Here is a 9,071-nt window from a genome sequence, read left to right as displayed (position 1 = left end):
TAAATTATTTCTTTTGGTTAAAGCAAATTCTTCAATGTAGTACTATTAAATAAAGTATACTAATGGTCAAATTAACAATTCTCTGGACAAACAATTCACTGTATTCACTTCACTATTCACCAACATTCCACCACCTCTTTAGTCACATTTTCATTCTCACAAAACCTATACAACTTTTCTTTCATTCTATTCACAATCAAAATTGGATCAGTAAATATGTATCAAAAACAACTATTTTATGTATCAAAAAGACCTTATTTTGGTTGTTCCTTCATACCCTTCATGTCTCTTCAACAAGTACCGAGTCCTTGAGCCACTTTAAAATCGTTTCAGCTCTTGTCGCTACAAAGCCTGTTCCTTGCGTTGCAAGCTTCGTAAATATCCCGTATTTATTCTCCTCTTCCTCTACCACTTACAACTTACACTTAACACCTACTACTTTCTCTGCTTCTGTCACCCGTTCTTCTCAAGCAGCACATGCAAAGAGCGACCTCACAAGTCTTTGAGAAAAAAAGAAGAGAAACAAAGCATACACGATCATACACATGTATCTATACATTAAATACGCATTAAAACATATACAACCATTGAGTTTCTAGCATAGTCAAACCAAAAGTGTGTTTCTTTACGTCTGTGGTTGGATTATTGCATATAGTCAAACCAAAACTGTGTTTCACTCAACGTCCGTGGTTGGACTATTGCGTCCTCCAAAGGTATTCATTTAGCTTCGGGGTTTTGAGTTCATACTTGCGTCTCTGATGAATTACATGAAGTGTGGATTATTGTATTTTGTTCGTATCAGTTAGGCCTTTTTGGAAGGAGGCAAGGCTAAACATTACTTAGACCCCCAACATAAGTTGGAGAGATCTATTGGTAAGGACTTCTAGCCAAAGTTGACATGTAAAGCATTTTAACCGACTCATATACGTTCCTAATATCCCCACAGAGACTGGTTCTGAGTCGAGGCAATGCTGATTCTTGCTCTTCTTTTTTGTTCATCATTCACAGAGAGGACCTCAGAAAAAACCTTAAGAGCTAGGGGAAGATAGTCAGCAAGCTTAGTTTTTTCAGTAGGGAGCCTGATACAACCATCTGGCGCAAAGATTTGTCGAAATGCAGATTGGCAAAAAAAAAAAGAATGAAGAGATTCAGTTGAAGATGGAAAACCCAACTAGTAAATGAGCTTGATCCCATTAGCTTTCAATAGCTGTTTTTATTTAGTGGTCACGATGAGCCTACTTCCAGAACCAAACCACTGAGATTGCTTCACCAAGGCATCAAGTTGTTCTATTTTATCAACAATCATGAACAACAAGAACCAAACCTACAATCATGCATCTTCATGTGCTTAACTTGAGACAGAAATTGTTCTTACAAACTCAACTTTGCTATTACTGTTAAAGTCCAATTATTTTCATGAAACCTTAATAAACCCCAGATTGATTGTACCTGGGTGTTTAGATTGAGCTTCTCTTCTTGGAAATTACATCGCACAGAACTACAAAATATATGACAACATGACAGTGTCATATACCTACGGAAGGCTGAACCTCACTCGTTTCGTGCTCCTTGTCTCTCCATCATCACCACGTCTAGATTTTTCTCCTTCTTGATTTTTATCTACATCGACCTTTATATCCTCCTGAACCCCATCATTATCACCTTCACCAACTTCATCGTCCTCCAAAAGTTGTACACCACAGGCTTTCACCTCCCATTTTTTATAAAAGACTTTGAACTCAAACACAAGCTTGCTGAAAGTGGCTTCTTCGGCTGCTTCAGGGAGATCCTGGTCTAGACAGATATAATCTTCAAATGTATACAGAAAGTCGTCAGATCCATATAGATAAGGAATGTCGCGCATGTATGATCCATATTGGACAGTGAGGCCATTCTGTTTACTCCTGAACCAACAAGATACACGCATCAATAACTTCTCATCCTCGACATAATCATCATCAAAGAGATAACCGAGGCGCCAGGAAACATCCTCGAGATAATTAATAATGCGTCTTGAGAGCAAGATACAAGCTTTGAATCTAAGGGATGGAGGAAGAGGTTGTGGAGTCTGATTGATCGTTAGGGAATGTGAAGTAGCTTGGTAAGTGAAGTGTGCAGGCACTTCTTCAACCAGTACGAGCGTTGATTCACCATCATCATCACTGTCATCTTCGTCAACAACACCATCACTGTTATATACGTCAACATCATCAGGGACCAGAAGTCGTACACCGCAGCCTTTCACCTTCCAACTTTTACCATGGCATATGAACTCAAACACAAGCTCGCTCAAAGTGGCGTCTTCCGCTTCAGGGCAATCCTGGTTTAGACAGAAAGAATCTTCAAATATATACAGATGGTCTGCATATCCTTTATATTTACACGGCATATGGTGCTGATTTGATCCATATTGGACAGTGAAGCCATTGTGTTTACCCATGACGTGACAAGACACACCACCCATCAGTAGAATGTCATCCCTGAATTTTGACAGCAAGATGCAAGCTTTGAATCTCAAGGATGAAGGAAGAGGTCTTGGAGTCAGATTGATCGTTAGGGAACCTGAAGCAGCTTGGTGAGGGAAGTGTGCAGGCACTTCTTTACCCGGTAAGAGCGCATATTTGCAGTCTGATGTGTAGATGAGTTCTTTGGCGTTTTGATTCAGGCTGACGCAGCCAGCAAAGTTTAGGAAACTATTTGAACTTTGAAAAGAAGAGTCTATGCTCTTCAAGTGATAACGGTATTCTGCATCTATACAGAGAAGGGAGTTTGGAAGCGGTCCAAGTGCTTCGAGCAGTGTGCAATCTCTGACGTCAAGCTTAATGGGTCCTGAGAGACGTCTGATGCAATCTGGAGTAGTCTTGAGACCATAACTCCCTAAACATAATGATAGCGCCTTCTTCGTGGTGGGTAGACATCTCGGTAAAATGTAGTGAACTTTGAAGTCTGATATTAGTGTCCAACTGCGCTTTGGGCCAGGGCCCTCCCACTCGATTACTGCTTCAGATACATGTTTAAGTTTCCCAAAATCCGAGGTATCATGCTCACGTTCGTCCTTCTTTCCCAGACCAAGAAACTCGAGATTCTCCAACTTAGAAATATTCGGAGATATCTTTTTCAGGTTCTTGCATCCATACATAATTAGTTTACGCAGATGAGACAGATTCTCGATCCATGGAGGAATTTCCTCTATACTTGTCTTGGACAACACCAACTCTTCAATGCTGTCAGGAACATTTGGGAACTCCTCGAGGTTTATACACCCAGACATATCCAATTTATTAAAACAAGACCAATTAGATCTGATTGATGATGGCACTTCCCATATCAGAGTCCAGCTCAGATCGAGTATATTCAACCTCGAGCAACTACTGAGTTTTTCCAGTTCTTTCAAACCCGTGCTCGTGAGATCCAATTCCTGGAGATTGATTAACCTACCCATAGAAGAGGGGAGCTCCTTCAAAAGAAAGCAATCGCTAAGTTTACACCTTTTAAGCTTAGTGGCATTGCCGATAGTGCTTGTGAGCTCTAACAAACTTTCGCAGCCATGAAGATCTAGTTCCTCGAGACTCGTTGCATTTGAGAGATCTGGAATCTCTTTCAGATACCAAGAATTACTCAAAACCATCCGCTTGAGGCGTTGGAGAGGCTATACCAAAAAAGAGATAAGCTTTAGAGAAATGACTAATCATATGCTTTACAAGTTATACAATACAAAAAAAAAAAAGTGATGACTATTTTTACCTTGATTTCATCCCAAAGCTTCTCAAGTTTGGTTTCTGTCATGGTAAGTTCGACAAGAAACTTGCAAGAGAACTTGGAAGGCAAAAATGTCAATGGACATCTGCGCCACTCTATAAGTCTGAGTTTGTTGGGAAGACAGCTGAGGCCTTCGGATATTACGTTATCAGAGTCGAGTATTAGAAACAGGAGATTCTTCATCTCTTGAAAGGCACTTTTACTTATTTGGATATCCTCTTTCCATGACGACGTGAACGTATCTAGCTTTATGCCTAGAATTTTTCCAGTACCCTACAATAGATTGTTCAAAAGGAAGTAAATCTCAGCTAAAGAAAACCAAGGAGCTGTAAACAAAGAACTTACAGTATCTTCATCACCAAGTACATCGGAAATTTCCTTGGTATCCCACATGAACTGCCGCTTTCCAGGGTCCTTCAAAGACTCTTTCTTGACAATATCTCTACCCAGTTGTTGCAGTAATGTGTGCATATTTACGTATCCGTCTTCAGTGTATATGAGACTTTTCTGCTCTAAGTTAAAAAGCCCGTGGTCGACTTGTAAACCACAATCTTCAAGACAACGTTTAACGCGATCAACCTCGAAACCGACAAAGAAACATGCCATATACAGAAAAAGAGCTCTGTCTTTATCATCACTTAAGCCGTTGTAGCCAAACATTAGAACTGATTCAATTCCTTTGTCAAGGCTAGACCTGAGCCTTGGTAGAGCATTTTCCCACTCGTCCCTGGACTTTCCTCGTAGATATGATCCCAAGACTCTCAGGCCTAGAGGAAGACAACCAGCAAGTTCAGTAACTTCCCGAGCAAGCTTGTAAAAATCATACAGATAATTCAACTGAAATTTATAATAGTCGGAGCCAGGGAGAGAAGACATCTCAATACTTCCTCCGCTATCAAGAGATAATTGGTTGCGCAAAGCGCTGGCAGTTCTCGTCTCAGGACCATAATCTAGAGACTTTTGATCCAAAGCATATTGGCAGAAGATCTCAAATGCCTCCGAGCCAGGGAAAGAAGACATCTCAATACTTCCTCTGATATCAAGAGAGAATTGGTTGTGCAAAGTGCTGGCAGTTCTTGTCTCAGGACCATAATCTAGAGACTTTTGACCGAAAGCATATTGGCATAAGATCTGAATTGCCTCAACTTGATTTGGAAGTTTCATATGGTAAATACATTTGATGTCTTGGGCCTTGAGAAGGTTTCTATCTTCGGTTGTAATGATAATAATACTTCCGGGACCAAACCAATCAGGCTTGTTTGCCACTGCCTCTAGTTTGAACAAGCAATCCATTTCATCAAGAACAATCAACACTTTTTTGTCTCCCAGCTTTTGTTTAGCCACTCCCAAGTGATCAACCTTAATATCCTTTTGGTCGAAAATCCGAGACAGTAACTCTTTCTGATAAGCCAACTGACATTTGTAATAATCGGAGCCACCAAGAGAAGGCATCTCATTACCTCCTCTGATATCCTCAATAAACGTGCTGAACTCAAAATCAAGAGACAACCGGTTGTACAAAGCTCTAGCAGTGCTTGTCTTACCAATCCCAGTGGGACCCGCGATTCCTATGATCTTAACGTCATCATCTGATTGTAGGCTCAACAAGTACTTTATCTCCGCGATACGTTTTTCCATGCCAACAAAGTCATCAAAATCTTTTGATGGTGTAAACACCAACACTTTCATAACATCTCCGGCAATTTTGTCGATCATCTTAGCTTCGTTGGCCCTAACAAAAACAGAGGCGATCCATTATAAAGCAGTCATCAGTAAAAGTAGATGCTAGTTACAAGATCATACAATGAGTATAAACTATTACAAGAGAGGAGTAATATTTGTCATAATACCATATTATATGACTGTAATGAGAGCTCTCCATTAACTCCTGTCCTATCTATGCGTTCAAAATAGAATTATAATTAAAAAAAAACTCCTATCTATATGCTTTTCTATAACTCCTACCTAAGTATCTACAGATAAATACGCAAACTGGAGATGAAAGTCAACGTACCAGTTGAGAGAGTGATAGCCAGCGATACTGGCGACTGCGTTCAAAGCCTTCTTCCATGCCTCCTTCACACCTTCTGTTCTTCCCACACAGGTTTTGTTAAAGGCCTCTCCGAAAGCTCCGGTCTGGTTTCTAACATCAGATGGATCTACTCCGTAGAAAATAGTTATCACTGTTTGTTGCTCCCTTTCTCTGCACTTCATGATTTCCACCAACTCATCCAAACACCAGCTTGAGGAAGCGTAGTTACGGGATAGCAAGACAATAGCTACCCTTGATTCTCTGATCGCTTTTTTGAGCTCGGGACCGATAGGTTTGCCTCGCTCAATGTCATTATCAATGAAAGGCCTGATTCCTTTGCTTTCAAGCTCTTTCAGAAGGTGACTTAGAAATTTTTTTGCGCACGTCTCCTCCACAGAAGCTCGGGAAGACATTATGCGTCCAAGTGAGAGAAGAAGAAGAAGAAGCCATGAATAGAGAGAGCACGCAAGAAACTGAAGAACGGGATCACAATGATTTTTCAGCATAAAGAGAAATAACAAGCAAAACCCCAAACAAAAGAATACAAAGACGAGTAAACAGATCTGAAGAGACGAGTACTAGGAAGAATGGCTCAAGAATCATGGAAGATTCAACGAAGCTGACTTTATTAAATTTTGTAATCCTTCAACTTCCCATTTATTATAAATTGCTCCTCCCGTCTTTTCTTATTGCATAACTAGCTTTGCCCTCTTTTAGAAAGGAACAAGCTTTGAATTAGCTCAAGTCTGAATCTAAATGGGTATATTCCAATTAAGTTACTTATTTAGATTCAAATTCAATTTCTATTTTCAAATGTTCTAATTAATATTTTTACAGATTTTTTGAATTTTCAATTTTTGGGATACCCATTTAGATTCAGATAATATCCATAACTTGAAATGCAAACTACAAAATCCATTCATAATTTTTCTGCCAAATCAAATTGGATATTCGAAATTTCTTGGTTCAGACATCTGGTTTTCCTAGTTTTAAACCGAATCGATAGCTCTCGAGGATCCCCAACAGGAAAGCTCATAACGTTCTTGCACGCGAAGAAAACTGGTTTCTTGATATGTTCCTGCTTGAGATACCAGAAGAGATGCTTCTTAGTTTCATCAATAGTTTACAGAGCCGGGACACAAAAGTAGCTACTTCCCTTAACACAAGATGATGGCAAGTGCACTCTCAAGCTCGCAAAACAAATTGTTAGTGAGTGAAACGAGAGATGATAGCTAATTTGGTTAAGATAGATTAGGTTTGACAAACCACAAGAGAGGAGAGGTACATGGGAGACAAAATCTTTGATAAATTAGAGATTAGATGCACTTGGCGTTTAACAAATATTAGTTAAGAACATAGAGCTCACTGTAAGCTCAAGATTGTGAGCGTGTTCGAGCTGAGCTAAGAGTGTGTTACACAGTACGGTGATTGTGTAACACAGTATGGCGAGTTTGTTACGAGTGATGACGTGTCACAAACTTATGGAAATAGAAGATATTGCTTGGACGTGAAGCAAAGAAGATCTTCTAGTTTGCAAGATTTTAGGAAATATAATATTGTCTTTTTCGTGTCTACTTAATGAGACCATCTAAGAGAGTTTTAGGTTAAACATTAAGAGAGAAAAAGCTAGAACAAGAGGTTTGTTCTTGTCGGCTACAGAGATCAAGTAACAAGTGTTTAGCTTGGGTCTCTGTGATTTAGAGATTAGAAACTGGTCTGTCGCTAGTCGTGTGTGACTGAGCATAAATCAGATTAAACAGATCTAGGGGATTGTTTAAAAGGTTTCTAATTTACAAGAAAGTGTTCTTGAAATCTCTTGTGTGTGAGTTATAATTTGGGTGTCTCTGAACTTTCATTTGGTATCAGAGCAGGAAGCCTCTGTGGTATCAAGTACTACTTACAGGTTGAGATCCTGCGGATTTCATGGACACCATGAAAGAACTCCTACACACTCACAAGCTTATTATGCTTGACAGTACCAACTTCGGTCACTGGAAGGTGAGGATGCAACACATCATCAGAGGAGTTGATGAAGATGCTTGGACGTCTGTAGAAGATGGTTGGAGTGCGCCTACTGTCATCATGGAAGATAAGACTGTCGGTCCAAAACCTAAAGATCAGTGGACTGATGGTGAGAAGAAAGCATCAAAATTCAATTCCAAAGCCTTGACTGTCATATTCTCATCAGTGGACGTTGAGCAATTCAAGATCATACAAGGATGTGAATCTGCCAAGCAAGCATGGGATACACTCATTAATCACTTTGAGGGAAACACTAGTGTGAGAAGAACTCGTCTTGATCATCTTGCCTCCAAGTTTGAAAACCTGAGAATGAGTGACGATGAGCCAATTGATGGATTCATATGCAAGATCAGTGAACTGGCAAGTGAAGCGTCTGTCCTTGGAAAGAAGTATGAAGAAAAGGATCTGGTAAAGAAACTGCTAAGGTGCTTACCTCCACGGTTTGAAGCTTATAAAGCTGTACTTACACTGGCTGTAGACACAGATGAGATGAAGTTTGATCAACTCTCTGGCATTTTGAAAGTGCATGATCTTGAGAAAAACGACCGACAATCTACTAATCAGAAGAGCATTGCTTTCACAGCCGAGTCTAAGGATGATGGTCGAGTTACTAAGATTGAAGAAAACCTGAGTCTAATGGCACGAAACTTCAACAAGTTTGTCAAGCGTATGGAGAAAGGTGGTGGTAGATTCAATGGACACTACCAAAAGGATGATTATGAAAGGAGTAGCTCTCAGCACTCAAAGCATCTCTTCAGCTCAAACAGGATAAAGGAGGAATCATTCAGATCAAGAGCGATCATGGCGGTGAGTTTCAGAATGAGCAGTTTGACAAGTTCTGTCACAGTCAAGGTATCCGTCATCAGTATGCCGCTCCAAGAACTCCTCAACAAAATGGGGTTGTGGAAAGAAAGAATAGAACATTGCAAGAAATGGCTAGAGCAATGCTGTGTGGAAACAGTGTTCCATCTGGGTTCTGGGCGGAAGCAATCAACACTGCGTGCTATGTGATAAATTGGGTCTCTGTCAAGCCAAAGACCAAGACTACTCCCTATGAAATTCTCAAAGGTAAAACACCGAACCTGAGTCACATGCATGTGTTTGGATGCTTGTGCTACATTCTGAATGACAAAGAACATCTGGGAAAGTTTGAAGCAAGAAGTGACGTTGGGATGTTTCTGGGATACTCACTGAACAGTTCAGACTACCGTGTGTTTAATCAGTGTACAAAGTTTGTAGGCGACAATGTTAACGTAGT

The 9,071-nt window shown here is 40.1% G+C and overlaps 1 pseudogene; it reads right to left on the bottom strand.

The window, feature by feature from the left end:
- Nucleotides 1–1,305: 1,305 nt before the first annotated feature.
- On the bottom strand, nucleotides 1,306–6,379 carry LOC106320008 (annotated as a pseudogene).
- Between the last annotated feature and the right edge of the window lie 2,692 nt (nucleotides 6,380–9,071).

Source organism: Brassica oleracea, unplaced genomic scaffold (genome assembly GCF_000695525.1).
Source record: "Brassica oleracea var. oleracea cultivar TO1000 unplaced genomic scaffold, BOL UnpScaffold00758, whole genome shotgun sequence".
NCBI lineage: Eukaryota > Viridiplantae > Streptophyta > Magnoliopsida > Brassicales > Brassicaceae > Brassica > Brassica oleracea.
The sequence above is the reverse complement of the archived record's forward strand: the minus strand, read 5'-3'. Positions and strand labels throughout refer to the sequence as shown.